Source organism: Mustela erminea, chromosome 12 (assembly GCF_009829155.1).
Source record: "Mustela erminea isolate mMusErm1 chromosome 12, mMusErm1.Pri, whole genome shotgun sequence".
NCBI classification, from domain to species: Eukaryota; Metazoa; Chordata; class Mammalia; order Carnivora; family Mustelidae; genus Mustela; species Mustela erminea.
Window position 1 is genome coordinate 55,872,734 of NC_045625.1, and position 9,513 is coordinate 55,882,246.

Here is a 9,513-nt window from a genome sequence, read left to right on the forward strand (position 1 = left end):
TTCTCCCAATATATGGAAATTATACAAATCATTACAATGGAAGGTGGTACATTCTTTAAGAACCATATGCAAAGCGCTAAAGGAACACAGAAAATAAACAATGTAACACTGTCAGTTCCAAATTTTCTTTGAAACGTTATCTCATCTTCAAATGTATAATTAAATCATTAATAGATGATGTTTGATAAGATATAATAGTTTCAGTAATATGTACTAAATACACATTGCAGAATCTGAAAAATTGCCCAAGTTTCATGTTGAAATCAATATGGTACCACAGAAAGACAACAGAATCAAGTAAAAACACTGGAGTGACTCTTTACCATCCTTACAGACCAGCATTACTTATAGAAATTTAACTAAGGATCTATACATAGGACCCACCCCAAATGGCTGTGTTCCATTAATTTGGAGTGGCTATTTAAAATTTCTGCAAAGTAATTTTGTTGGGCTTCCAGGGTGGATAACCACTGACCTAGATTAAGTATTTCTTGGAAATTAGCAGAAATCCATGAAAGGATTTATTCTTTTTGTGTGCAGTATTGGGAATTTCAAGGCCATACTTGGAAATATGTAAGTATAAGAAGTCAAACATCTGACACCTACATTCTATTCATAGTGATCACCATGGTGAATAGTAAAAAGTAATGAAAAATTGTATTCCAAAAGATTTTTGTTGGAGTTTACTGAGATGACATGACCTCCAGTTTACTTGGGAGCTGGGCCCTGGCAATCAGAGGCTACTCACTGTCTCCCCTGTCCTTGGAATCTGCACTCCACTTGCCTTCTGCTTGCTAGAAGCTGCCCAAGCACACAGACTTGAGATGGTATGTTGATATCATCTGGATGGTATATGTGACTCAGCCCAGTTAAGGCCTCTGCATAAACTTTCAGATCCTGGTGGGAGGGTGCAGCAATCGATTTGTCATGTAGCTGCCCAAGACAGCCTGCTAAATTCCCTTGTTTGATACACCTGCCACCTAGCAGCCTGGAACGGACTCCTTCTTCTGTCCTTCCATCCCCTCCCTGTGGTGGGTTCAATTTGTGAACAACAGTTTCATTAATGACAACACAAATTGCAACTAATAAAAATGTGTAGAACAAAATTGTAATTGATATGATATAACAATATATATTATGTTGCACATATATAATTTTTTTCATTTTAGTGAATATCTTTGCTGTTCATCTGAAAGTTTTATTAAAACACAAATAATCACTGTTTACATCTTAGAGATTCAATATTCAATTGGTGATGTTCACTTGTATATGATTTATATAAACACTAGTAATTTTGTTTACAGTGGCTTTGTTCTAGATGACTTGAGAAAAGAACACTGAACACATATTTTTATAAAAATGAAACTGAAAGTGTTTCATTGAACATGCAATTCTATGTACCCAGTAATGTTATATTGTAGGGAAAAGTAAATAACATTTTCTAAATTCTGACTTGCTAAAACAAGCCTAATGTATAAACAATAATACCTGTGTAATATTGTGTGATGAAATGAAAATAGTGAAATGTTCTTAAAAATACTATATTCTGTAGAATCACATATTTCTTGAATGCGAGGTTCAAAACTAAGGTTTTGAATTACTAAGAATGAGGTTTTGAATTACTAAGATAAAAAAATACATCTGTATACCTTTTAAATATCCTACAACATATGCTATAGATATACACAGAAATGCTTATGGAAAAATGATTTTAAAACAACTAAGCTAGAGAATAGGTAGTAATGAGAAAAATACTGCATGAAGATAATCTTTCAAATCATTTTGACTTTGGGATTACCACTAAGTAATAATTATATAATTGTATATTAAGTACTAGGCACATTTTTAAGTGCTTTTTATGAATTAATTCATTCTTCCTCTCTGAACACTGAAATACTCTTAATATTAAATGATACTCTTAATATTATTATCAAATGCAACTAATGGATCACATGATAACAGTATGTTTAGCATTGAAAGAAACTTCCAAACACTTCCAAAGTGTTTTTGTATTAGAATCTTCATCATGTTAATCATAATTATTTTAAATTCCATGTCTGATAATTCCAACATCTGATCTGTTTGTGTCTTATGCTGTGCCATCATACTTTGTTTTTTGTTTGTTTGTTTTGTTTTTTGTTTTTTTGCCTTTTTTTTTTTTTTTTATTTCCAGCATAACAGTATTCATTATTTTTGCACCACACCCCGTGCTCCATGCAATCCGTGCCCTCTATAATACCCACCACCTGGTACCCCAACCTCCCACCCCCCGTCCCTTCAAAACCCTCAGATTGTTTTTCAGAGTCCATAGTCTCTCATGGTTCACCTCCCCTTCCAATTTCCCCCAACTCCCTTCTCCACTCTAAGTCCCCATGTCCTCCATGCTATTTGTCAATTATCATATGGTTTCACTTATTTGTTTTTTTGCCTTTTAATATGCCTTTTAAGTCTTAAAATTTTTTGTCGAATGTCAGACATGATGTATCAGAAAATAGAAATTGAGCTAATTCAGCTTTACTGTGAGCTTTTATGTTTCTCTAGAATTTAGGGGTGTTTGTAACATTTGCTATGACTGTAGGCACCAGAAGGTTCAAATTTCTCCAGTATCCTTGCATTGGTCTCCGTGTTCTCTTTGGGATTTCCTAAGAACTACTCTTTAGAAGAGGTCTTCACTGTAATCTCCATTACCACACTGGGTTTCTGTTGGTGTGGTGGCTAGGCATGGGGAAGGAGAAGGATCCTATAATATTATGATTAAATCTCAGCATTTTAGTGGAAATGTGTCCAAGTTGTGGCTTTTGTAAACATTTCTCAGCTTCCCTCTCCACCTCGGGTGAGACAGAATGGCCAATAGGGCACAAAGTTGGGGAAATGACCTTTCCCCAAATCCAATAAGGCTTTGATAAGTCCTTTCCCTGTGTTATGGAGAAAGCTCTAAACCTGTTTTATAATGGTTACTTTTCCCTCCTCTGACAGATTCATGAGGGGAGTTTTCTTGGCAACTCTTCAGAAGACTGGTTGGTTTTCTGGAGGTGAAACTCACAGAAGTTTGTGTTCTTCCAAGACTCTAGCCCCAGGAGTTTCTCACACTTACCTTCATAGTCTATATTCTCCTCTGGCACTTCATCAAAATTACTTTTTATAAACTCTCCCTACCAGTTTATGGCTCCAGCCATTTCTTCTCCAGGTTAGAAGCTAACTCCCAGCTGTGACTCCATGGATTTGTCTGTCTCTCTGGCTTTCCAAGTGGCAATTCCCTTGCAAACTCAGTTCTTTGATGTGTCCACAATAGGGCATCGATTTCCAGTTTGTTCAGCTGTTTCTTATTGTAAGAAGGAATGTAAAACTTCCAAGTTCTTTATGTGTTAACACTTAAGCCAGAAATCATGGATTTGTATTTTTAAAAGCTACACTTTAATTAATATTTTCAATTAAATACAATATTATGATATTTATTAAATTAAATATTTAAAATTTATTAAATTAAATACAATATTGTGATATTTTTCATATCTTTATTGATTTTATATTTATCATTTCTCTAATATGGAACATTTCTTTTACTAGCAATATTAATACATTTATTTGTGTTATCCTATTATATTCTCAAAAAATTTTAAAGTTATAATACTATAATACTATAATATTGTAGCTCAAGTTCTTGTCAAAAACTTTTGCCCTTGGAATATGTATCATAAAACCTGTGTGGTCAGACTACTGTATTCAAATTTATTACAAAACACTTACCGTCTCCTTGGAGCTTTGTTAACTAATTGATACATAGTTCTGTTCATTTTTTCTGTTATTTTAAGTTTAGGCTTGAGTTTTTCTTGAAAATTGAATCTTATTTTTTTACTATGCAAAACACTGACATGATTCAGTAATGAACTTTTAAAATATGGCATATTCAGAGAAATATTACTTTCAATTATATCTCTTCTACTCATTCTTCCTGCCTCCCCATAACAAATCATTTTCAATATTTTGGTCCCTTTATCCTTTATTGTGTGAATACATATTTCACTTATTGCTGCTTGTATTTTACACAATTTTAGCAAACTAAAAGTATATATCTGTAACCTTCAGTTTTAACTAACAATATATCCTAGAAATAAACCCAAAATGAACATTTTATTTCTTTTAATAATAATTATCTACTAATTCATCCTCCCCTGTATGCCCATATCATAGTTTATTCAACTAGTTACCTGTTGTGTTGTTAAAGTTGTAGATTGTTTCAAAACTTTGCTATAATAAATAACAGTATAACAATACTCCTGTGCATGATGCTGTTTTATATTTGTAGAAGTGAATCAAACTCTACTCAGTAGAAGTTATAACATTTTGAAATCCTCCACAATATATAAAAATTTCTATTTTATACAACCTAGCCAACAGAGTATGTTGTCAGGCTTTCTGATTTTATAAATCTGATGAAAGAGAAATGCTATCACTATGAAGTTTTACGTGTTGTGGTTATTATTATGTTAAATGTAATTTCATGTTCATAGGGGATATTTTCCTATTTTTCCCCCATTCAACTTTACTTATAATTTTTTTGGCCAACTTGCTCTTTTGTTTCCATTTTTCAGAGTATTTTATATAGTAGTCATGTTAAGGTTTTGTCTGTAATATCAACAGATAATATTTTGTTCAAGTTCTTCCTTGGCTGTTGCCTTTTCTACAATTCAGTTTTCATTAGTTTTAATTTTTGATTACAATATTTATACATTTATTTTATTCCTTTTGAATTTTAAATAGAATAATGTTCCACAGGCACATAAAAAGTAGCTGTACTTTATAGAATCAGTATGCATTATTGGATAGATCAATGTGAGCCTCCTATTGATTGCTATTTAAATGATTTTCACCTTTACTCAATATTGGTTCCGTTTGATCTGAGACAAAATAGTGTGCTGGAGACTTACTAAGAAGTGGCCTTAACATCAATACTTATAGATAGAAATGGAAAAAGCCAGATTGGGCCAGAGGAAGTAGTTGTGATGTCATGATAGCATTTCTCTTTCATCAGATTTGTAAAATCAGCCAGGAAACAGACAGTGAAGCTGAAATGACCCTTCAGAATTATTCCTTGTTACACTGATGGGGGCAAGCACTTATACTTTCATATTGATAGATTTCTGGATGTAGAATGACACCAGAAAGGGGGCTTGTTCTTGAAAGACCCAGCTCCCTCTGGCCAAGACGATTTTTAGAGAAAGCTAAGAACTGGGATTTGGCAATTGGCCGTACTCCAAGCAGTTTAGGGAAAGGTCTCTCAATGCTGCAGGAGTTTCTGGGTAGTTTCTGTATCTTTCTACTTGTATGTCCTCTAGCCTCTGCTTTCTGAGGATGGCCGTGAATTTTTTAGTACAACTACCAATAATTTTTATCTTTGTTGAGAATTGTGGTAATTATAAAATATTCTACTTTTTTAAAAGTTAGCTTACCTTGTCAGATTTAAAATTTATACTTAAGTTTTATTTACATTGTCTGGTATATTTTGCTCATTCTTTGATTTTTAATCTATTCATAATACCTTGCTTTTAGTGTAAATGTAGAGTTGTGTTTTGCTTTGTGAGTTATTCTGAAATATTTTCTTTTTATGAATAATGAGTTAAGCCAATTTACATTTATTGATGGAATTTATGTTTGCTATTAGATCTCTTATTCAGTTGTATGTTAAAAATACTGTATATTTAGCATGCATGCTTTTACTATAAAGCCTAAATGCTTTCACTGCTTGCTAAAGGTATTTTGGTATTTAAAATATTTCTACTTATGTTATAATGGTTACTTTTAAAATAATAATATTATCTGGGGCGCCTGGGTGGCTGTCGCGCCCTCCCTGCCCGCAGAGATGGCGCAACACACACACAGGTCGATGCATAAGCTCTTGTTTATTCCCTGGTCGATCTTTCTCCTCCCCTTCTTTCCCCTTCCCCTGCGGGGAAGTTCCCTTGCCTTATATAGGGCATAACAACCAATCACAGAGGTGTTCACATGAACAGGAGGTATCTGGGGCTCGTAGGCAGTGGTGGCATACGGTGCTCATGTGACGAGCACGAGGTCACATGTGGCCAGGGCAGATGTTTTTTAGGCTGTCTGCACTGCTCCGGCGCCATTAGGGGTGCGACCGGCGCCATCTTGGGGGCGTGACCCCGACAGCTCCCCCTTCTTTATTTATTTGTATGGATAAGGGACCGTGCCTGTCTTAGGTTGGGATGATCAGTTTGCGCCCTTACCCGTCATCAAATACTGCAGAGCATGCTGCAGCTTCTGTCTTAGGTTGGTATGCCGTTATCGTCCTCATTACCCGTCATTGACTACTGGTCCAGCATGCTAAGCCATACTTGGGGTGAGCTACCATGCTCTGTGGTTACCAAGGCTTGATGTACAGCCTGCCGGTCTCTGGCTAATGTGCGTTGGAGGGCCCTTATCCAACGCAGCGCCAGGAGGAGGATGAGGAACACAATACAGCCGAATGCAATAGTCCCAAACCAGGATTTCCCAAAAGCCACCACTGCCTGCATAGTTTGTAGGAATTGGGAGGCTGTGAGAGGGTTGACTCTCGTGGCATTGATCTGCAGAATCTCCATCCGGAGTGAGGCTGTCAGATTGTGGAATTTGGCTGACCAGGTGCTGTTGAGCATCTGAGATAATTCTTGGGAGAGGTTTGCTGCTCAAGAGAGATTAGAATACAAGTTAGATGTGATGCATATGCCCGATAAGGGCTGGATACAACTGGTGGAGAGAATTTGCCACATTAGGTTCATTTGTTCCTGGAGGAGATCTACCCTTTGATTGAGGACCATTACGAGTGATATACAAGGGGGTTGAAAGGAAGAAGAATAGTTAAAATGAACAAAGAAGCAAAGGCTCCCGGAAAGGAGTAAGGAAGTGATGTTGTAAGCTGCTTCGGTGTTCTCGTATGGTAGAGATGGAAAGCCGGTACTTGCATTGGTAGAGAAAAACAAAGGAAAATCTGTCGAGTCGTTAGAGAGGGGCAGAGGAGCGGGCCAGGCTTGCACCATGGCCCATAATTGTACTTCTCTATTCTGCCATGGTTGAGTCAAAACACTGAAGGGTAGGATGAGTATCCACAGTAGGCATCGGGGGGTCCATCGTTTACTCCAAAGGAGGGTGCTGGGATTAAATAATCTGTGTCAATTACTTTTGAAATTACTGCCAAAAGATTAGTTTTAAAAACCATCTGATAATGCTTGCTTCCTTTTAACCTTTATTCTGATCATGACCACTCATTACAAAATCCATTCACTTTATCTCTAGCAGAAGCAAATTACTTGATTATAACCCTCCATTACCTCAATAAACTTCTTATCCCTAGACCTGCAAAGTTAGCAAAGTCAAGTACAGAATACCTAAGACCATAGAAGAGGTAAAAAGGCATAGAGATGTTGGGTAGTCCCTCAGTTCTGGATACTGCTTAGCAACGCAATATCAAATGAGCAATGACAGACAGCAGCTATCCTAATCTAGGTCAGTACAACAGCCAAAATACTTTGTAAACTCTTTCTTTGGTTCTTTCTGGAGATCAAATCAACACTTCTGATTAAACAGCATGTGAGGAGCTTAAGAGCAACTGAAGTGTTTAACAATATTTACTTATCTAACATCTTTTACCAAAAAATTGTACTAAAAATAATACTAATCATAACTCATAACTGAGAAAAGTACTAACATGAACTGGTACTAACATAAACTGCAAAGGCCAAGAACAGAAATTAGGAGTTGTGTGATACTGAATAGTATATGTGAACTGAAGACTCTGCTGCCTTGTATAGCACCAAGTATACTTTCCTTTGATAAACCCAAACTTAGGCACAAGAACTCAGTGTTAACAGGATTTCACCTTTTCTTATTATGTTTTATTTGTATTTATACTTAATTTTTACTGAAACTTAATTTATTGAAATTTAATTTTTAAAAGATACTATTTAGAAAATGGTCTTACCCAGAGAAAATTATAGTGACTCATATTTTAGATATTACATTATTATGTTTAATTTAAATATTAGATTAAAAGTCTATAGTATCACATATACCAATTATTTAAGCTGTCTTTCCATTTGAGATGAAAGGCTTATGCTAAGCTATACTCCTCACCTTCCCAGTGACTAAGAGCTGAATTGCGAGATATATACCTACAAGAAGTGGCAATCTGTAGCTATGAAGAGTTCTGTGTAAGTGTGTTAAGTTAAGGGACCTATAAAAGGATTGAACTCCCATCCTTAGCCACATTAGCACCAGCCTCCAACTGAGTTAACTGGTTCAAAGTGTTAGATAAGACAGTGATAACTAAAGAAATAGGAACAAAGAAAGATTCTATTTCATCATCTTAAGGTTTCACAGAGATGATGCAGGTTTACTATTCAAATTCCCACCTCCTAAAAAACAACTTCTTAAATAACTCTCAAGAGAGGTTCAGTTAGCTTTCAAAAGTGCCCACAAGGGGCTCTCCATTCGGAGTCTAGAAATTTCCGACCCCATTATCTTTACCTTTACAGTCGCGATCCGCGAACATACAGCTGCTGTCCCTTTGTGGTTGCTCTTCAGCAAACTTCTAACACCTTTACAGTCGCGATCTGCAAACATACAGCTGCTGTCCCTTTGTGGTTGCTCTTCAGCAAACTTCTAACCTTTCCTTTGTGGTCGTCCTAGTGATGAACGTGCAATCCCTTTGTGGTTGCTCTTCAGCAAACTTCTAACCTTTCCTTTGTGGTCGTCCTAGTGACGAACGTGCAATATGACGAGGGGGAAAAGGTACTCATGTATTGCCTTCTCTCACCTTCTCTCTAAAATGCTAAGTTTAAAAAGCTGCACAACTTCTATTCCACGAAATCTTCCTGTTAGAACTACCATTTCTAAAAATCAAGTAAACAAAATAGAAACATTGTATTTCACTCTGACAAAACTATTCAATGTGAGATCAATGCACATAAAATTAAAAAGTTAAATATACCTCAATATTATCAGTAAATCAGAACATATCTCAACCAGTATCAGAATTTCTACCTTCACTGTATCTTTGCTATTTTTAAATATACTCACAGTTCCCGGGTTTCGGCACCAAATGTCACGCTCTCCCTGCCCACAGAGATGACGCAACACACACACAGGTCGATGTACAAGCTCTTGTTTATTCCCTGGTCGATCTTTCTCCTCCCCTTCTTTCCCCTTCCCCTGCGGGGAAGTTCCCTTGCCTTATATAGGGCATAACAGCCAATCACAGAGGTGTTCACGTGAACAGGAGGTATCTGGGGCTCTTAGGCAGTGGTGGCATATGGTGCTCATGTGACGAGCACGAGGTCACGTGTGGCCAGGGCAGATGTTTTTTAGGCTATCTGTACTGCTCTGGCGCCATCTTAAGGGCACGACCGGCGCCATCTTGGGGGCGTGACCCCGACAGGTGGCTCAGGGGGTTAAAGCCTTTGCCTTTGGCTCAGGTCATGATCCCGGGTCCTGGAATCGAGCCCCACATCGGGCTCTCTG

At 36.8% G+C, this 9,513-nt stretch overlaps 1 long non-coding RNA gene across 2 annotated transcripts; it reads right to left on the minus strand.

Annotated features, from left to right (window-relative positions):
- Nucleotides 1-8,481: 8,481 nt before the first annotated feature.
- LOC116570936 lies at nucleotides 8,482-9,152 on the minus strand. Of its 2 annotated transcripts, none has more exons than XR_004277601.1 (3): nucleotides 9,073-9,152; nucleotides 8,592-8,678; nucleotides 8,482-8,520 (listed from the first exon to the last, which is right to left on the minus strand). It is a non-coding gene; the product is annotated as an uncharacterized LOC116570936 (long non-coding RNA). The 2 variants fall into 2 exon arrangements; XR_004277602.1 differs by lacking the exon at nucleotides 9,073-9,152 and adding an exon at nucleotides 8,731-8,804 and having other exon boundaries at nucleotides 8,592-8,660.
- Between the last annotated feature and the right edge of the window lie 361 nt (nucleotides 9,153-9,513).